Source organism: Panthera uncia (genome assembly GCF_023721935.1).
Source record: "Panthera uncia isolate 11264 chromosome B2 unlocalized genomic scaffold, Puncia_PCG_1.0 HiC_scaffold_24, whole genome shotgun sequence".
Taxonomy (NCBI): domain Eukaryota; kingdom Metazoa; phylum Chordata; class Mammalia; order Carnivora; family Felidae; genus Panthera; species Panthera uncia.
This window is the reverse complement of record NW_026057580.1, coordinates 110,726,364-110,748,005: the sequence shown is the minus strand read 5'-3', so window position 1 is coordinate 110,748,005 and position 21,642 is coordinate 110,726,364. Positions and strand designations below refer to the sequence as shown.

The following is a 21,642-nucleotide window of genomic DNA, read 5'->3' as shown; positions in this document are numbered from 1 at the left end:
CAATCACCACTTCATTTGCAGAACCTGCCTTGAATCTATTTGAAATCCATATATTAGGAAAATGCAACGCTATATTAATCTTTGTGCTTCCATCCATTCTTCCATTCAATGAGCATTTATTAAGCATCTACTACATGCCAAGTTCTATGTCAGATGCTTTAAGGCTGTAAGGATGCAAGAGATCTAGGGCCCTATCTTGGGAAGACTGTAACCAGTACACAACCTACACGTGCTATATTCAGAATCAATAAAAGAAGAAGAAATAGAGAAGATACCGTAACATGTTCGCATCAGGATTAGCTAACTAGTTTGAAATTATAACATCAAATCCAATAACATTTCCAAATGTGAAGATGTTCTCTCGATTGAGAAGCTCAGAGGCCCATTCACTATTCACCTGGGGGAGTTTAGAGGCTTGGAGAGAATGGCAATCACACAAACCACATCCAGACAAACCGGACAAGGGTCCTCAGCTGAGAAAAGGAAAGACTTGTGTCTCCCTGAAGCAAGTGATTTCTCAGGTGGCAATGGGAAGCAAATCAAAGAATTCAAAAGTAGATTCGCATTCCCTTTCGTAAACACTATCATGACAAATTAGTGTAAACTCCACATGTACTTCTTTTTTTTTAATGTTTATTTGTGTTTGAGAGAGAGAGAGACAGAGACAGAGTGTGAGCAGGGGAGGGCCAGAGAGAGAGACACACACACAGAATCCGAAGCAGGCTCTGGGCTCTGAGCTATCAGCACAGAGCCTGACGTGGGGCTCGAACCCACGAGATGTGAGATCATGACCAGAGCCGAAGTTGGAGGCTTAACCAACTGAGCCACCCAGGCACCGCCACGTGTACTTCTTGTACCAAGAAAATGCACGGCTTTCATGAAACCAAAAAGAGCACCCCGGTTGTTCAGAGAAAAGGAATTGTTGTCACATAAAGCCTATTGCCTAGCAACAAAACAGCACACCTTTCTTCCAGCCATGGACACACACAGCCTTGCCCTCTTGCCTGCTCATTCCTCCTGACTGACAAATACAGGGCTCTTTTGATAGGATCTGGGGTTGGGAGAACTGAGTTTTAAGGTTCTGGCTTAAAAACACCAATCAGTATGAAGTTTTGAAAATAGCTAAGAATTTAATCATGCAGTCAGAGCCTCTGAAAAAGCCACAATACAATAAAACAAGAGGACCATTGGGCTGAGTTCCTTTTCTGTTTTGTTTTGTTTTGTTTTGTTTTCCATACTGACAGTTTCCCAGGAGAGTCACTCTTCTCCCCCGTAGCCACAGGCACCAAAGTCCTTCTCTGACTTTCATGCTTAGAGTGAAAATGGAGGCTTGCAACCCAGCACTTCTCTTCAGACCTTAAATCCATTGGTGAAAACCCATGCCCATCAATGCCAGCTTTATTTCATTGCCAAATGCTAAGTCACAATGAGCAACTTACCTCCTTTCATACATAGTGTATAACAGAACCATTGGACAGAATGTTTGGAAGCAAGTTGTTAACCAACATTCTATAGAACAGAGTGTATTCAGTGATGACTCACAGATAAATTACTTCACCCTCACGGACCTCAAACTGGGTGTGCCATTTGCTGTAGATTGACTCAACGCTTAACCCTTCCAGGTATGGAGAAATCCCACTTGCCTTCTTTCCCCCACGATACCTCAAGTGCCTCTGAGTGGTGGCAGACACTGCTGGGTAGGAACAATAGCTGTTCACAAGGGCTATCTCATCACAGAGCACGATTACTTGTTTCTCAATACATGTTTCAGCTATCAGTGGGGCATTGATTGTGGGAAAATGCAAATTCCAGCAGTTCAGCAATTAGATGCAAAAAACAGGAGTAAAGCATCTCTAGCAATGTAAGCGGTTTTACATTCAAGAAAAGCTCAATATTCTCCAACATGTTACCCCATCCCACTTGTTATCTGTTCTGAAAGACATTTAACATGTCTTTTTCCCATCAGCATCCAAGGTCTTCGAGGTCTTCAACTTTTTTTTTTAAGTTTATCTATTTGTTTGAGAGAGACCGACATGGTGTGAGTGGGGGATGGGCAGAGAGCGAGAGGGAGCAAGAGAGAGAATCCCATGTAGGCTCCTTGCTGTCAGCACAGCACCTGATGCGGGGCTCGAACCCACAAACCATGAGATCATGGACCGTGAGATGATGACCTGAGCCAAAACCAAGAGTCTGACACTCAGACCACTGAACCATCCAGGCACCCCAACAGACATTTATTAAATGAGCCACCCAGGCACCCCAGGTCTTCAACATCTGATGCCAACTGATGACCTGAGTAGGAGGGAGAGGTCTGTATATCTCACTCAGGTTATGCTCCTTCTTTTTGTTAATGTTCTCTTGTGTAAAAAAAAAAACCAGGGACACCACTGTGGCATTAATACGAATACATGCAGCTTTAGTCATGAAAGACATACTCCCCCAATTTCTTTGTGATTTTATGACTTGTCATTTTCTTCCAATCTTCTTTCCTCTGCTTAAGATCAGTAATAATAGGAGTCTAATGACTTGTGATAATAGCAAAGGCAAAATATTTAATCCCAGCCCTGAAATGTTGGTATAGTCTTAAGACTGTTCATGGAGGGCTGATGATTTCTGCAAGAACTAAGAATGATCTAGAGTCACAAGCTGACCCAAAAGGCTAGGGGAGTACTTTTTTCTCTTTTTTTAAGATGTTAGTTTTTAGAGCAGTTTTAGGCTCACAGAAAAATTGAGGTGAATGCACAGAGAATTCCTATATACCCTTTGCCCACACATACACACAGCCTCCCCCGTTGTCAGCAACCCCCACCAGAATGGGACATTTGTTGCAGCGGATGAACCTACATGGGCACACTGTCATCATCCAAAGTCCATAGTTTACATCAGGGTTCACTCTTGGTGTTGTACATTTTATGGGTTCGGATAAATGTATAATGACATGTATCCACCATTATAGTAGCATACAGAGCAGTCTCGCTGCTCTAAAAGTCCTCTGTGCTCTACTTATTCATCCCTCCCTCCCTCCAACCCCGGGCAACCACTAATCCTTTTACTGCCTCTATAGTTTTGCCTTTTCCAAAATGTCATATAGTTGGAATCATATAGTATGTAGCCTTTTCAGATTATCTTATTTCACTTAGTAATATGCTTTAACATTTTCTCTACATCCTTTCATGGTTTGATGGCTAATTTATTTTTAGTGCTGTATAATATTCTATTGCCTCGTGGTACTAACCTTTATTCACCTACTGAAGGACATCTCGGTTGCTTCCACATTGTGCCAATTTTGAATAAACCTGCTATAAATGTTCATGTAATGGGCTTTGTGTAGACACGAGTTTACAGCTCATTGGGGTAAATATCAAGGAATATGATTGCTGAACCATATGGTAAAAGTATGTTTAGTTTTCTAAGAAACTGCCTAGCTGTCTTCCAAAGTAGTTGTACCATTTTGCATACCCACCAGCAATGACTGAGAGTTCCTGTCCCTCCATAGCCTCACCAGCATTTGGTGTTGTCAATGTTTTGGATTTTGGCCATTCTAACAGGAGTGTAGTGGTCCTCATTTTTATTTTAATCTGCTGCGTTTTCCTGATGACAGAGGATGTGCAGTATCTTTTCACATGCTTATTTATATCTTCTTTGTGAGATGTCTGTAAAGGTTTTGGCCGATGTTTCAATCAGGTTGTTTATTTTCTTATTAATGAGGGAAAGTAGTTGTAAGGGGTAATTCACTCTCTTCATCAGCTAAACACCCAGATGTCTCAGCTGTGCCTGTAAACTCTATGGTGCAGTGAAGCTCTACCTCCTTCCAGAATGGTCCTCAGGTTGGCACAAAGTGCTCAGAGGCTAAGGGCACAGTCTTGGAGACCCCAGACTCTGTACCCTTCCTACTGGATAACCTCAGGCAAGTTACTTGATCTCTTTTATGCTCAGGTTCCTTCTGCATACAAATTAAGATCATAATAGTTCTCATGTCTAGGGGTTTGTACAGATTAAATAAGATAACATTGACAGCACTCCAGCATAGTGCCTGACACACCAGGTAAGCACTCAGGAAACACTACTTGTTATTAATAAGAAGTGAATCATGGGAAGGAGTTATCAAGTGAAACTGGGTCTTGAGAATCCCCGTTGGCCGGTTTGGTTTGTGTGTCGGTTGCTAGAAACACCATAACAAAATCCACAGATGAGGTGGCTTCCATAACAGAAATTTCTTTTCTCACCATCCTGGAGGATAGAAGCCCCAAATCAAAGTGTCAACAGTGCTGGCTTCTCCTGAGGCCTCTCTCGTCGGCTGGCAGATGGCCTCCTTCTCCCCATGTCTTCCTTGGTCTTCCTTCCGTGCGTGTCTGTGTCCAAATTTCCTCTTCTTGTAAGGACACCGGTCATACTGGATTAGGTCCACACTAATGACTTCATTTTAACTTATTTACCTCTTTAAAGACCCTATCTCCAAATACAATCACATTCAGATGTCCTGAGGGTTAGGACTTTAGTATACGAATTTGAGGTGGAGGGGCACAATTCAACAGATAACGGTTTGGAAAATCTATCTGCTTTGGTCGGGCTTTTTCAAGAAAATGGCATAAGCTTTGAAGGGACCAGGAAAAGGCAATCTCCCTGCTCTGCTCTACCGAGTCTGAAGTCTGCTTTCTGGAGCCTGGCACATGAAGGAGTCAGCACTATTAAATGGAACAAGCAAAAGGTGCCTTGATAAATGGAGTCCTCTAGAACACAGGCCAGCTACCAAATCCCACAGCCCCATGTGTTATCAGTTGAGTTGCATTACCCCAAATGTGACCTTATTTGGAGGTAGGGTCCTTATAAAGGTAACCAAGTTTAAAATGAGGTGTTTAGGGTGGTTTCTAATCCAATATAACTGTATTGTAAAAGGGGGAAATTTGGACCCAGAGACACACGCAAAGGAAGATGGTGTAAAGACACATTTACAAGCCATGGGGGAGGCCTAGAATAGGTCCTTCCTTCAGCCCTCAGAAGGAACCAATTCCACTGACACCTTAAGCTAAGACTTCTAGCCTCCAGAATTGTGGGAAAATAAATGTCTGTTGGGGCGCCTGGGTGGTTCCGTGGTTGAGTGTCGGACTCTTGATTTCAGTTCGGGTCAAGCCCCCAGGGTCGTGGGATCAAGCCCCACATCAGGCTCTGTGCTGAGTGTGGAGCCTGCTTAAGATTCTCTCTCTCCCTTTCTCTCTCCCCTCCCCGCCCCCTGCCCTCCTCCACTCCCGCTCTCTCTCAAAACAAATAACATTAAAAAATAAATAAGTAAATGTCTGTCACTTAAGCAGGTAGTTTGTCACAGTAGCCCTAGCAAGCTATCGTGGCATGCTTCCTTTCTGTACCTGACAGCTATATGTTGATGGTATTTAGGCCTTAAGATACAATGATGAATAATTTACATTTCCTGTCCTTAAGAAGCTCAAAGGCTTTGGAGGGGTAACAATTACATTAAAAAATCATTTGGGTTGGGGTGCCTGGCTGGCTCAGTCCATAGAGCACGTGACTCTTGATCACAGGGTCATGAGTTCAAGCTCCACATTGGGTGTGGAGCCTACTTTAAAAATCAGACAATCAGGGGTTCTTGACTGGCTCAGTTGGTAGAGCCTGTGACTGACTCTTGATCTCAGCATTGTGAGGGATTATGAGTATGAGCCCCATGTTGGGGGTAGAGTTTACTTTAAAAAAAAAAAAAACTTAAAAACACCATCTAGGTTCAGTGTGGCTGGTGTTCCATTTCCTTGTTGGTCAGGAAATAGGTTTTCAGGTTTATTTTAATTTGGTGTCAGAACCCTGACTCTGGCTAAGGAGGAGTCGTTCTCTGTGGGGTGAGGGGCAACGTTAGACCTCCTTTAGCATCCTGCCAACTGCCCTCCTCACCTAACTCCCCATCCAGTCTAGCCACCCTCCAATCCTTCCGGCACACAGGATCAGAGTCTCTGGGAAGACAAATCAGGTCTTACCACAGCTCAAACCATCTCACTCCTCTCTGGCTTAAAGCATTTCAGTGATTTCCCGTTTTCCAAACATGAGCATACCCCCCTAAAATGGCGTATACGCTGGCATGGCCTCCTGGGTCAGCTATGCTGACCTTACTCCCCCACAAGAACCTGGGTTTGCTGCTCCTTCTGCCTGAACCCCCCTTCCCTCCTCTCTTGACCTGGTCAATCTACCTCCCTCCAGATCTTGTTCATTCATCCATCATCGCTCCTAGAGAACTTTCCTTGAATACCCAACTTAGGGCAAATCTCACGTGGTCCTCTCCAGCACCGGGTACATCTACCTCCTTATCATAGTTGAGATTTTTTAATTTATTGGTGCAGTTTTAAGCGCTATGAAAGCATGTCTATATCCATTCACTATAATATCTTCGGCGCTTGGGTACATGATTGGGGCTCAATAAATATTGTCTGAATGAATCAATGAATAAGTGAGTGAGTGGGTCAGTACTGACCCCTAGAATTTCCAATTTGGGAAGCAAGCTATCGTATTTGAAAAATAGTAAAGTATTAGTGAATATGAACACAGTACAGATTTGAGCATCATTGTAGAAACAAACTTTTTGCAAAGTTGGTTAGTATTAAAAAGCTCCTTATCTCTGGAAATCAGCTTCCTCCTATGGCTTTGAGTACATTTTCTGAATATTTACTTAATTGTCTATTCGCTAAAAAAATCTCTCACACATGTTTAGAGAGATTTTAAGTAATTCTAATCCCCTCATTTTTAAACAGTCAGACACCAGGCACCAAGTTAATCGATTTCATTGCCAGACTGAGAATTCTCCAAGCCTTCTGAATTTAATTTAAACTGATTGCATACTGAATGAGTTTGAAGGACTGTAAAGCAAAAGTGCATCTGCTCCAGAACTGATCTACCAAATGTTCATTGGGTTGTGCTGGTGCGAAGAGCATTCTGCGTCTGGCGGCCCAGCCCCGGAGGACATGGTGATCTACTGTGCGCACACGGGTATAAACGAGAGTCACCGTGCAGCAACGTAAGTGCTACCCAAGGAGGGTTCAAGATGCTATCAACCTCTCACAGCAAATGGAAAATGTAAGACTTAACACAATCACCCCAACCCTCTACATTTTAATGAGAATCACGATTGGAGAAGGAAACACCCTGAAAAAAACCAAGATTGAATTACAGTTTACCTAACAGCAGAACAAATAGTTGGGCATTCGTCTTTCCTCACCTTTAGAAAACGTGAGCTAACTGCTTCCTTTGTCAGCTTGCCTGAGAATGCCCCTTCCACTCTTGTCATTTCTTTGTATTTCCCTCCCTTCCTCCCTTGGCCAGGGCCTTTCTCCCGGGATGTAATTATGTTTTTACTTTGTAGTTGGTCTTTGGCCACTGAGTTCCCTCAGGAGAGGAACTCATATTCCCTAAATCACCTGACTTTTCAGTATATCCTCCTTGATTCCTGGCTTTCTTAAAAATACAAATAAACCAATTCCCTATTAAAATACTTAAGAACTTGGAGTGGACAGGGAATTCAGAATCCTAAAATACAGGTTCAACCTTTCAGCTATTTTGGAGTATTTATAATGCAGCTCTCTAAACAACATGGAAATTGGGATGGAAATCAAAACTGTTAGCCCGTTCAAGGCAGACTTTCTAACTGTGAGATCATGACCTGAGCCGAAGTCAGACACTTAACCGGCTGAGCCACCCAGGCGCCCCTATAAGCATAATTTATTACTACCTACTTCTCTTCTGACCCCATTGGACAAAATGGCTCAGGTTAGTCAAAATGTTTTCCTCTGATATATTTTTAAACTGTCAGGTCCAATTAAGTTCTCGGTATATTAGCAAGTAAAGCTATTTTATGGTATCTGCTTTCTTTCTTTCTTTTTAAAGTTTATTTATTTATTTTTGAGTGGCAGGAAGGGGCAGAAAGAGAGGGGGAGAGAGAGTCCTAAACAAGCTCCTTGCTGTCAGTGCAGAGACTGACTCTGGGCTCAATCCCATGAACTGTGAGATCATGACCTGAGCCAAAGTCAGATGTTCAACCGACTGCGCCACCCAGGCACCCCTTCCTTCCTTCCTTCCTTCCTTCCTTCCTTCCTTCCTTCCTTCTTATTTTTGTTTTTTAGTAGGCTTCACACCCAGCATGGAGTCCAACTTGGGGCTTGAGCTCATGACCATGAGCTCAAGACCTGAGCTGAGATCAAAAGTCAGATGCTTAACCAACTAAGCCACCCAGGTGGCTCATTCAATCACCCACTGCATTCAGAATTTATAGAAAGTAGAGTTTCTTGTTATGTAATTAGCTAACAAGAGATGTCCCTTCCTGAGAGGAGAGGTGGCTATGCAGGTGGCCTGCTAGTGGACAGTAGTCTCTTTTGCTCTCTAGGTCACTGTTTGTTTGGACCCCAGCAATTGACTCCAGAGCTAATCAGATAGGGAGAATGATATGATAAGCCAAAGTCACTCACTCATGCATTCGTTCATTCAACTGATATTTATAGTTGGTGCCAGGCACTGTCCTTGACCTTGGGGAAACAGCAGAGCACACCGCAGGCCAAGTGCCTGCCTTTATGGAGTTTACATTCTAGCAAGTGAAACAGACCATAAATATATAAACAAGTAATGATGTACTTTTATGTCCAGTAACATTAAGTGGGACGAAGAAATTAAGGCAGATGAAGGGGTCAGAGCTGATGACAGGCGATATGAGGGACCTATTACTGACATATCCCAGTTTTGAATTAAAAAGAGGCCTGCAGAAATGCTCTGTATGTCTTGATGTTTCAGGGCCTGTTTGATACTCCAAATTCACATCCAGGTTACGGTCAGTCACAAGGATCTACAATTAGCTGAATTGTAAAGGTACACCACTCTGAGTGTCGCTTGTGAGTGACAGAAAACCCAACTCAAACAGGTGTGGGAAAGAAAAGAGAATCTCTTAGTTTGCTTAACTGAAAACTTCAGGGGGGTTAGCCAAGCTGGACCCAGGAGTTCAAATAATGTCATTTGGACCCCAACCTCTCTTCTCTTGGGTATGCTTTCTTCCATTTTTACTTCATTTTCAGCAGGGTCGAGCAGATATCTGAATAGCTGAAGTCCATCTCTGTCTCCCAAGAGTTAAATCGACAAACAAAAAATGGAATTGAGTCCCACTGAAAGAATTGAAGATCTCTGCTGAAACCAGTCACTGTGGACAGGGGGATTCCACCTCCTCACTGGCCATTCTGAGACACGTGTCCAAACTCAGAGCTAGGGTTCAAGGCAGCTCAGCAAACCACATGGGCCAATGATGGAACAAGGCAAGCGCTGGTTCTGTTACTGGAAGAACGGGAAAAGGATGCTGGGGAACTGAAATCAAGAAATGTCCATGATCGCATATAGGAACTCTACTCTTTTACATCCTCTCCAACACCAATTTCGTTACTGATGCCACAAATAACATCTTTTTATATTTTGTATCCATTAACATGGGGGTATAGTTTGTATCTTGGGCTTTTATCCTTTGAATCCTACACCAAAATTAAAAGTGATTTATACACCTCCATTCCAATATTACAGGATTATGTATTTGTCTATGTATTTACCTTTATCAGAGAACTTTATATTTTCATGTGCTTTGTGTTGCCATACAAGTCATTTTCTTAAGAGGAAAGTGTGTATACACATACACACACACACACACACACACACACAAATATATTTCTCATTTTGGCAAAGTCCTTGTCCTTCAGTTACCTCGGGGTTTATTATTGTTCTGTCTTATGGATTTTTTAAAAATAATTTATGATCTTTTCCTTTAAGCTTGAATAATTTTCAAGGTGCTTTCAGTCTCTTGTTGCTTTTCCAGAACCTTAGGTCACCCAAACCTAGTCTCTGAACTTAGCAGAGGTAAATAATCTCCTTGCCTTAGAAAAACTTAACCGCAAAGAGTCTCAAATAAATTGTTTTCTCCTCAGTGTGTTTCTCTCATTGATTGCACAGCTCAGAACCCCACCAAAATGTAACATCGTCTGAGATCCATGCATGGTGAGCATTTAGCGGGACCATGCCCAGTGTGGTCCTCTGCAGTGACATGTCCTGTTGCGGAAAGCAGAGGTCCCAGAACCCTAGAGATTTTCTGCAGAGAAACTCTACAACATCACTTCCTGGAAAGATCCCTGGCTGGGATCTTTTAACGCACCTTGTGGAACTCAAGTGCGAAATCCAACTTTCTGAAAGTCTAAAGCAGTTGTGTTATTCAAACAATTAGGGATTTAAACAATTTGAGCTATTTTTAGTTTGTGCAGACCACAAAGTTGTAAATAACAAACGTAAAGGCTTCATGCTGGGCATATAATACGGTTTTCTAAAAGAAGTTGCCGTGTTCATTACCACTGTGGGGTTAGAGGTATGGGAACCTGCCAACAGTGGTATGTTTCCTGGATGTCATACAAGCTACACTTGAAGTTTTAGGTACCTTTTACAGCAAATTAAGTGCTCTCCAATAGTCTCTGCATTGAAGTCTGTTCATATGGTTTGTTGGTGAAATTATTGGGCAGCTTTTGCTGATAATTATGAGGCTTCTGAACTTAGAATCCACTTTGACAACATTCTGCTGAGACTGCATAGGTCCCTAGACACGCCAATTGCATGCCCTGTATTGCAGAGTTTCCTTACCTGGGTAAATGCAAATGTGATCAATAAATACAGAACCGGAATGGAAACTGAATGTGGTAATCAACATACCAACTGGGATCCAGGCCATACTTTTTAGAGCTTGCTTTTCTACCTGTGGATCACCTGCTTACCACAGTTTTCTCCCTTCTCTTTATCTGACCCTGATCTCTCTCGCATTAGAAAAAAAAGACACCAGGCATTCTTCTTATCGCCCCAAAGAATGTGAGCTCTTTATTCTTTGACCTCACCACACGTTGTAACTTTCATGGAAGTTCCTTAGATCTGCGCAGTGTTCCAGTTATCTATGCACATCGTATCCTTGCCCTCACTGGCTAGACTGAAGGATGTAAATTTAATCATGAAACTTCCCACGTTTGCAGCGTGTGTCGGTGTTGTGCAGTGCATATGTTGTCTGGTGCGAGGATGTCCGACTCTTTTTTTTTTTTTTTGATTTTTTAATACTTTACTTATTTCTGAGAGAGAGAGCTCGCACAAGCGGGGGGGGGGGGCAGAGAGAGAGGGAGACAGAAGATCAGAAGCAGGCTCCATGCTGACAGCTCAGTGAGCCCAATGTGGGGTTTGAGCTCAGGGACCGTGAGATCATGACCTGAGTGGAAGTTGGATGCTTAACCGACTGAACCACCTAGGCACCACCTTTTTTTTTTTTTTTTAAGTTTATTTATTTATTTTTGAGAGGTGGGGAGGGGCAGAGAGAGGGAGAGAAAGAATCCCAAGCAGGCTCAGCAGTGTCAGCACAGAGCCCAACGCAGGGCTCGATGTCATGAACCCTGAGATCATGACCTGAGCCGAAATCAAGAGTCGGACCCTCAACCAACTGAGCTACCCAGGCACCCCTAATGATGTCTGACTCTTAAATGTGTGGTTCCTGGATGAAACTCCATCATTATCTTTTTTCCTGAAAATGTGCTTCCCACTTTGGTACATCTCCTTGAAACAATTTTTCAAGAAATTTCAAGGAGTTGGTGATTAGTCTACAGTGGAAATATTTGTCTAGTATGGAGTCTAGGGAGGCCAGACGCCAGGTCAGCATTTTTCCTGAGGAAAAGGAACCCCCTTGAAACAGAAGCATACAATCTTGGGTGTTCATGAAATAGAGAAAGAATGAGGGATGCCAAGTTTCATCCTATGGCAGATGGATGTTGAGCCTCAGACATATTTTCTTCTTTCTAAGAGTAATTAATGGATTTTTCACTTCTGGTTGTGAAAATGAAAATAAAAACAAAGCAAAGCTGTGATGGTCCTCTGCAAATTTGGATACGCTCTGGAAATGTCCTTTCAAGGGTTGGCAACCTCAGGACATAAACAGCTGGCATTTGAATCATGTTCTTATTTGATAGGGCAGATTTTACCAGCCCCACCTGATACAAGAGAAGACTGCAACCATGGAGGTCACCCCAGCTACTCCAATGTAGAGTTTTCTTTCAGCCCCAAGTCTCTGATTCCATCTCCTGTGCTATGCCCACTACCCACCCTCATCCTGTAGAAGAATCTGATTCTTCACAGAAATCATGGAGGGTCCCAGAGCAGGAGGTCAAGCTCTGGTTGCTTGCTTTTCATTCCAGCCTGAATGTCTCTTTCAGGACGATGCTGGGCCCCTCTGGTCCCTGTCTTCCAGGCCCCCATTCCCCAGAACATGTGCGCACGTGCGCACACACACACACACACGCACACACACGCACACCAGCTAGAGAACAAAAAACAGGGTGTAGGGTCCTGCCTGCTCCACCTTCACATTCTCACAGAGCCAGCCAGGATTCCCCGCTGTGAGGACGGGAGCCAGAATCTCCTGCCATCCAAGCAGGGACAGGCAGTGGCCACCATGTCACCTCAGCAATTCCCACGATGCCAGGGGTCGGCCTAGAGTCTCCAGGGCTTGCTGGCCACTGCCTCTCCCTCCCTCTGGAGAAGCTCATCAGTTCAGGTATTCTGCAGGCCTGCCAATTTAGTAAATATTTATTAGAGACAGTGACTCACATTTATTTATTGAGTCTCTACCCTGTTCAACACACAGCAGTACTACCTACTAATTAAAATTTGCCGGGCGCTCACTGAGCACATGAACGGACATTAATATCACAATAGCTCTAGGTGTTGTGGTTATTTTACAGATGAGAAAAGACAAATGGCTTAAGGATCTTGCTCAGGTTTTACAAGAGGGTGAGTGACAAACCCAGGGCTGTTTCTCTCCACAACTACCCGGCTGTAGGCAAGGAGCTGAGGATATAGAAGATGGCGGCCTAGATACCATTGTCATACCAGGCGTGATGGGTTGAATTGCATCCTCCAAAAAGACATGTTGAAGTCCTGCTCCCCCATACCTCAGAATATGAGCTTATTTGGAAGTGGGGTAATTACAGATTAATTAGTTACAGTAAGATGAGGTCAGATTGAAGCAGGGTGAACCCTTAATCCAATATGACTGGGTTCTTATAGGAAGAAAAGAGACACGGAAAGAAGGGGGCCATGTGATGACTAGGCAGAGACTGGATAATGTGGCCACAAGCCAAGGAATGCCCAGGGCTACTGAAAGCCAGAAGAATGGGGAAATCACTGGGAGGTGGTTTCTGAGGGAGCACGGCCCTGCTGACATCATGATTTCAGCCTCCTGGCCTCCAGAACCGTGGGACAATAAATTTCTGTTGTTTTAAGCCACGAAGCATGTGATGCTCTGTTATGGCAGCCCCAGGAAGCTAATAAACCATGTTAAATGAAGAGTGTTTTAATAGGGGTATGCAGCAAGTAATATAAGACTGAGTCTGTTGGGGCACCTGGGTGGCTCAGTCGGTTAAACATCCGACTCTTGATTTTGGCTCAGGTCACGATCTCACGGTTCATGGGATTGAGCCCAGCGTCAGGCTCTGAGCTGACAGCACAGAGCCTGCTTGGGATTCTCTCTGCCTCTCTCTCTGCCCCTCCCCTGCTTGTGCACTCTCTCTCTCTCTCAAAATAAATAAACATTAAAAAAAAAAAAAGACTTAGTCTGTTATGTAAGAAAACAGAGTGGGAAGGCCTGAAAAGAGAAAAAAAGCATGCTCGTTTGCACTTAGTCTTTTTTTTTTAATGATTTAAATATTTTTCTAATATTTATTTTTGAGAGAGAGTGAGCACAGGGGAGGCACAGAGAGAGAGAGAGAGAGAGAGAGAGAGAGAGGGAGACATAGAATCGAAAAGCAGGCTCTGTGCTGACAGCAGAGAGCCTGATGTGGGGCTCATGCTCACAAACTGTGAGATCATGACCTGAGCTGAAGTTGGCTGCTTAACCAACTGAGCCACCCCAGCACCCCGTACTTGCTCCTGAAGGGTAAGTAGGCTTCAGGAAGTGAATAGATGGGGCAGAGCGCTGAGCACCACAGCCAGGCCACGGAAAGGCACAAGCCCAGGCACAGAGGAGGCGGCCTCTGACCCGCCTGGAAGGGGAGAAGGCCTGTGTCAGTGCAGTAAGGGGGTGGGGAGTGGTTGTCAGGCTGTTGTCCCCAGCCTTGTCTGGCACCCCTTCCTCAATGAGGGGTCCAAGTTGTCTCCTCTGGGCCCAGGACCCATCTTGCCCTGAAGCAGCTTTACTCTGCAGGACACAACACCAAGCTAGCCAAGGTCTGCCCCCTTTCCTGCTTGTTTTTATGACACCTTCAGGTTCCCCAGTCTCCTTGTGCTGCTCAGTCTAGTAACCAGGTTACTCCATTCATTTGCAGGTCCCCTCCCTGGGAATCGAGTCCTTCCTCTGTTGCCTGGGCCCTGGACCTTCCCGGAGCCTGGTGACTCCTTCCAGGACCTTCTACCCATGATCACGCCCACTGAGCTGCCTGGTTGTGCCCTCTGCCCAGCTGGGCCAGCCTGTCTGGCCCCACAGATGGCCTGGTTCCAAGTCCCAGTTCCTCGCAGCCACTCCAGCAGACCCTGCCTTGAGCTAGAGCCCTGAAGGTTTGCGAGCAGGAGTGTGACATGATCCAAACCATAGCTCCAGCTGCCGTGTCAATGTTGCGCTGAAAAATGGATCATGTGGAAGCCGTATCTGGCAGGAACAGGGTGCTTAATGAGTATTTGTTGGCTCACCTAACAGATTAAAAGGCAACAACATGAAGATTGTTGTGATTGTCCAGGGCAGAGGTACTGAGCACCTCAACGTGGCCTTGTTTCATTTCATTTTATTTTATTTTTGTAAAAGTTTATTTATTTACTTTTGAAAGAGAGAGAAAGAGAGGGAGGGAGAGAGTGGGGTAGGGGTAGAGAGAGAGAGAGAAAGAGAGAGAGAATCCCAAGCAGGCTCCATGCTGCCAGTACAGAGCCTGACTCGGGGCTCAAACCCACGAACTGTGAGATTGTGACCTGAGCTGAAATCAAGAGATGCTTAACCGACTGAGTCCCTCAGGCACCCTGGCTTTGTCCCATTTTAGAGACAGATGACAGCAGGACAAGGGACTAGGGGCCTTGGGCTCTATGATGTAGAGGGGAGAGTGAGGGCTTTGCTGTTCAATCGTCTGGCTCCAGTCCTGGCTCTGCTGCCGTGGGGAAGTGACTTCGCCCCTGGGCCTCAGTTTCCTCTCATGGCACATGTCATGTGAACACCCACCTGTCAGAAGGACTGGAAGAGTGAGTGTGGAGCTTGTGACTGTTGACGTATGTGGTGGTCTCTGCCGTGGGAAACGGGTCAAGGGGTGGTAGACCCTCACCCCAACCTCTAATTGCTTGGAAGAAGAATCCACAGAATAAGGCATCACCGAGGTTCTTAAGGGTCTGGGGCACCTGGAGAAGGGGGTTACCTGGCAGGCACGCAGACTCAGAAAATAAAACTAAGGCGGTTGAGAAAACATAGACCAATTACACACATGACTGGATCTGGGTGCAACAAGAGAATAAGAAGTAGAAGCCCAGGGGTGCCTGGGTGGCTCAGTCGGTTAGGCATCTGACTTTGGCTCAGGTCATGATCTAGCGGTTTGTGGGTTTGAGCCCCGCGTCGGGCTCTGTGCTGACAGCTCAGAGCCTGGAGCCTGCTTTGGATTCTGTGTCTCCCTCTCTCTCTCTGCCCCTCCCCTGCTCATGCTCTGTTTCTCTCTCTCTCTCTGTGTCTCAAAGTTAAATAAGCATTAAAAAAAAAAAAAAAAAAAAAGTAGAAGCCCAAAGCCAGCCAGACTGCCCTGACGCACATCGTGGTGCCAAGTCCCAGAGTGTTCGGTCCACACAGACCCTTGGGGCTGGCAGACGGCTGGTGTGGACCGAGTGGCTCTAGCTGGGGGAGAGAAGGGCTGGATGCCAGGCTGAGAAAATAGATGCGGGAGTCAGGCCAGAAAAGAAGAGGTGGATATGAGTGGAATTGTCCAGATCCGTCCAGAGGGTGTGGATGGGCAGAAGATAAGGAGCTGAGAATGAGACAGATATTTACACCCAGTCTGACTGCCAAGCGGGCACTGAGCCCCTCCAGGGGCGATGTGGCCCGCAGCCTGCCTGGCACAGCCGTGGAGTGGAGCCGTGGACTCCCAGAGCACCTGGCTGTGGACAGGGCCAGGCTGCTCTGCCAGTTATCCTCTCAACTGGCAAGCCGGGCACAGTCCTGGCCACATGCCCAGGTCCCTTCTCAGCAAAGGGGCCCCGACACAGTGTGCTGCATTCACTTTTTCAGAGGTTTGTGCTCCAAAGCTTCGTAACAATTATAATTGAGTAGAAATGAAATACCACTCTGAGTTCTACAACCAAAATTTTAAATTTGTAAACAGAGAGAGAGAGAGAGAGAGAGCAAGCAAGTAGGGGAGGGGCAGAGAGAGAGGGAGACACAGAATCTGAAGCAGGCTCTGGGCTCTGAGCTGTCAGTACAGAGCCCGACGCGGGCCTCGAACTCATGACCTGCAAGATCCCGAGCTGAGCCTAAGTCGGACGCTCAGCTGACTGAGCCACCCAGGTGCCCCATTGAAGTCTTTAATGAGGAAAGGTTTCGTTGTCTCAGGAGGCATTGGGAGAGTCCAAGCAGGAAGTTTCTGGCAGTCTGATGGCACTGGAGGGACGGCCATTGCTTTCCGCTTGTGTGGAGCAGCCTGGGGGAGAGACTAGGGGTGCCTTTATAGTGTGAAGCCACCTAATACAGAACGCTCCTCTTTCCCACCCTGGTTTCAAAACAGTGGAGAAACACCGGAAAGCTTTCTTGTGCTAAAGCAGCTGATGGGAATGTGGCCTACATCTGCGGGCAGGTGGACATCCTAGAACCACAGAATTAGAGGGGTATGCCGCCCTCCCAGAGGTGGCCCTGCACCACATGGGCCTCCCAGCTGGGGCCCGAAGGGGCAGAGCCCCCCTCTTGGCCGGTGAGCTGGCCCCAAGAGAGACAGAGACAGGCTTCACATGACCAGGTTCTCCTTCCAAATGAAGGCCTTCTCCATCGAGGGGACAGGGGAGGCCAGACGCATTACCCTCGTGGAGCTCCCTCAGAGGGAAGGAAAGAGTCTGTCTTCCACACGGAAGTGAGGTAGGTGTTCCTTAGTTATGGGATCTTCTCAGTTGCAAGTTCCAGAAGGCACGGCCAGGCTTTGGGATAAAGGAAAGAGGACGGATAACACCAGAATTCTGAACTTTGGGAGAGTCATAAAACTCAGTTTGTCAGCGTCTCTACCCATTTGATCACTACCGGCTGGCTAGCACCCGCCCCAAAGTCATGAAACCCGGGACGGAAACCCCAGCAAACTCGGCTCTAAGACTTAACATAGCTTTGGGATCCAGGGTAGGCTGCTTTGCTTTCTTTCGTAAACAATTTCAAAATAAAGGCAAGTCTCGGGAGACGCATGCCTAACATCCCAGGTGTGTGGTAGGTGGGTCCAGGAGGAGAAGCACGTTCTAGGAGGGCTGGACATCTTGAGAAGAAGAGGGCTGCCTGGAACAGCAGCTCTGCACCAAGTACCCACATGGCGTGCTAGGTCGTCTCTGTGGCCTCCCCGGGGGAGGTTTTGTGGTGACAGAGATCAACCAGCGGAGGAGCTGGCCAATGACAAGGTTGTGAGCCATTGCTAGTCTAGGTGCAAAATGGGCTGTTCTGGCAAGGAGATGTGCAGAAACCCAGAAGCTCCTCTAGCTTGGTGGGTGCATATGCAGGGCAAGGGGCCGGGCAGACAGCTCGGACGGCACCATAGCAGCCATCGCGGGGAGGACCTGCCAGGGAGGACCGGCACACAAATGAGGAGATCCCTTCCCTGAACATCCCTTAAGTCTAAGCCCTTGAGTTATCAGCCGTGCCAGACAATCCCCAAAACAGAAAGTATGACCAGAAGAAGTATGTGCAGAACGGAAAGACTGGATAGCAAGGCCTGGGGACCACCTGTTTTCTACCACATCCCGACGTGTGGAGAACAGCCTCTCCCGGCTGCTGCCCACAGGGCAAGAGCATGTCTGCAATGACAGCACTCTGGAGCCGGGGGGCATGGGGGGGGGGAATACTACATGCACGGCATTGAACCCATGTGCACCACAGATAATCAAGCCGGTCTGTAGAGCACAAGGCAGTGGATGTACACACCCAGTCTACAGACATATTTTGTTTGGCTTGCAGCGTGTTTTGGAAAAAAAAAAAATTTAACTCACTGCCAAATGTAAGAATTGGGAAATTTCGTGTCAAAATCAGGATTTCAAGCTTTTCTTGAAAGGGTAGACATGTGGCAGGATAGGCTCACATTCTAGCCTGGCAATAGCCATCAGCAGAAACCGAGGGGTGGCTGGTCCTCTAGACGGTCCTGCTTCTCCAGTGACCACCATTCCTTCAGTCTGGCTGCTTCCCCCCTGTAGCATTCTCGTCTATAGTGGGGTCTGCGGTGGTGTGCCAACAATCCCAGATAACGGTGGGTTGGCACCCGCTCCAGATCTTACAGTTGTCTTTGGATGTCCAGCCATCCACGCATTCCTGAATCCAATTGGTGTGTGTGGGGAGGGGTCCGTTGAGGACCAAGTCCCAGGAGGTGGCTTGGAATTGCAGACTGGCCAAGTGACAATGCCAATTTCATGGGAATTCACAGGAAGTCTGCTAAACCCCCAACAGCCAAAGGCCAAGTTTTATTAAGTGTGATCTTTAGGGGTTTCATCTGTCTTGCTCCCCCCTGTAACCCACTGCATGACGAGAAGCAGGAACTCAATAAACATTTGCTGAATGACGTACATGGTCCATGTTTCATCCTAAAAGCATTGCTCAAGATGTTATAAAGATGAGTTCATTCCGTAGATATTCAGTAAGATCCAGCCAGGTCAGGTAACCTTCATCACCTGCTACAGAAATTTGTCTGCCCTGTTACCAACCAGGTTTTGCTGTTGTTGTTGTTTGTTTGTTGTTGTTGTTTAAGTGCCAAATCTTCAGTGTACGTTCAAATCTCTAGGATCCACACATTTCAATGCTTAGTGAGATAATATAGTCACTACAAATGCGCAGGGCTCTGTGTTTGATTCAGCCCAATAAATATTAACTGAGCTCCCTTTATCTGCAGGGTTCTGTTCTAGGTACATGAGCTACTAAGAGCAGACTCTGGCTTTCCCTTCAAGGAGCTCACGGTCTGAGTAGACAGCAATCCAAACAAATGCTAAAGCTACCTCTGTCATGCCGGACATTTCCAGCTCATTAACCACTTTATTAACTTAGCTTTTGTGAAACCCAAAAAAAAAAAAAAAAAAAAAGAAAAGAAAAGAAAAGAAAGAAAAAGAAAGAAAGAGTCATGATAAAAAGTTTATGGTTGATTATATTCTGCAACCAAGCACCTGATTAATAATAAGTAATTTATTCGGGACCTAGTCAGCCTTCACGTTAAGTGTATTTTTTTTTCCATGTAAAGCATTAAACCAGGCATGGAAGAGACACATCAACTTTAGAACAGGGGCTTCTCCAGGGGAGGGCTAGGTGGGCTTCAGTGTTTTCTTTTTTTCATGAATGTGAAGATAATGTGATAAAATATTACCATTTGTTAAATCTGGATAGTGGGTACATAGTTGTATATTGAATTATTTTTTGAAGATGAAAACATTTTGGGGCGCCTGGGTGGCTCCGTTGGTTGAGCGTCCGACTTTGGCTCAGGTCATGATCTCGTGGTCTGTGAGTTCGAGCCCTGCATAGGGCTCTGTGCTGACAGCTCAGAGCCTGGAGCCTGCTTCGTATTCTGTGTCTCCCTCTCTCTCTGCCCCTCCCCCGCTCATGCTCGCTCTCTCTCTCTCTCTCTCTCTCTCTCTGGCAAAAATAAATAAACATTAAAAAAAATTAAAAAAAGAAAACATTTTATAATTTTTACAAATTATAAAACAACATGCTTCCTGATAATACAGAGACATAAATCCGTTTCCAGGGAAAACTATTGTTAGGAACAGCATGGGTTCCACTTTGTGCCCTTGGGGCCCCTGAGGGATGTGGCCCTGTCTGTCTCTGGCCTATGTGACCCTAGTCGGCTATATTTGGGTTATTGTCTGTTCTTTGTAATATTTCTGCCTCTTTGCCGTCAGGCGTTGCGTCTTACTGCTGTCAGGGTGTCTGCTCATACCTTGCCGCCTCCTTTCTAATCTGCTGTGTCCTGGGAAAAGAGCTCATCAAACTTGTTAGAACCCCAACTAAAACTGGAATGAAGGGAAACACAGAAAGAGTCTTAATAGATGAATTGTTTAAACAGTTTTCCCCCACCATCATCTGCTTTTCAAGGGTGTGTGGGGATCTAAGGAAGTCAAGCGTTTTCCAGGGCACAGCAGTAAGGCGTGTTGGAGAGAAAACTAACCTGACTCCTGTGACTTCGATACTAACTAGCAGTGTTCATTCATTTGTTTATTCAACAAATACACACTGAACGCCAACTAGGCGCCAGGCACTGTTCTAGCTGCTGAGGGCAGAGCAGCGAACAGACAGACAGGAGGAGCTTCAATTCTTGTAGGGGAGGCAGAAAACAGCCGCAAACAAGCAAGACACAGCAGAGAGCGTGAGGTGCTCTGAACACAGCAAATGAGGTGAAGGAGCAGGGAGCGACCTGGGAGGTGGCACTTCTTGTGGAAAGGTTGGGAAGTGCTCTCGCAGAAGGCAGTATTCGGATAAAGGCCAAGTTGGCAGAGATGGGGGAAGGGCATTCTAGGCAGAGGGAGTGTCACATGTGAGGTCCCTGAGGCAGGAATAGGTTTGCTACATTCACGGGACAGAAACTCTGGACAGCTGGGCACAGTTAGCACAGCACCAAGGAGACCAACAGCAGGTGCAGGTGGAGAAGCAGGCAGGCGGGGATCCTGAGGGGCCGAGGAAGGGGTGTGAATGTCATGCTAAAACCCACTGGCTGGGGAGATACCAACGGGGCACATTCTGCGCAGCCGCTGCTAGGTCTGCTGGATCGGAGGCAAGACAGATGAAGGATGAAGTGGGGTCAGGGGATAGAGAGGAACTCAGGCTGGCTTCTAGGTTTGGGACCAAGCAACAGGGCTTGGGTGCGCCTGCTGTTTGCCAAGAAGGGGAAGGTTGGGAGACGGGAGACACCGAGTAGAGAGTTGTTCCTGGTGGGGGAGGTCGGGGCTGGGAATGCTATGTTAGCCTTGGGACTGGATAACATGGCCTAGGAAGTAGCTGCACACAGGTAAGGGCCCAGAAATGAGCTCTGGGCTAAGCCTGCGGTAGGAGGTTGGGGAGAGGGCCCTGGAGACGGGAGAGCGGAAAAAACAAACCCTAAGAACAGAATGCTCCCGGGGACTGTTATGTGTGGGGAAGGCTGCTCAGGAGAAGGGTAAGATGAGGCAGAGAAGTTTGGCCCCTGGATTTAGCAAGACGAAAGTCACTGGCTATCTTGACAAGAGAAGTTTGGGTGCAGAAGTTCGGGCAATTAACTTAATTTCTGTGGGGCTATTTCCTCTTTGAAGTGTGGGTAATGGAATAAATGACATCTGAGGTCCTGTCCACTACCTCATTGTACAATTTGTAAGCTGGATTATAAAAAAAAAAAAACAAACTCCTAAAATGATCAGAGATAAGAAAAATGAGAAAAGATGCTATACTAAAATTTTAGG

The 21,642-nt window shown here is 46.1% G+C and overlaps 1 long non-coding RNA gene across 4 annotated transcripts; it reads left to right on the top strand.

Annotated features, from left to right (window-relative positions):
- Nucleotides 1-1,231: 1,231 nt before the first annotated feature.
- On the top strand, nt 1,232-9,943 carry LOC125939013 (uncharacterized). 4 transcript variants are annotated; one of them, XR_007462897.1, is made up of 3 exons: nt 1,232-1,622; nt 6,750-7,071; nt 9,054-9,943. It is a non-coding gene; the product is annotated as an uncharacterized LOC125939013 (long non-coding RNA). The 4 variants fall into 4 exon arrangements; XR_007462893.1 differs by having other exon boundaries at nt 1,233-1,622; nt 9,057-9,943; XR_007462895.1 differs by having other exon boundaries at nt 1,246-1,622; nt 6,750-7,012.
- The last annotated feature ends 11,699 nt before the right edge of the window (nt 9,944-21,642 follow it).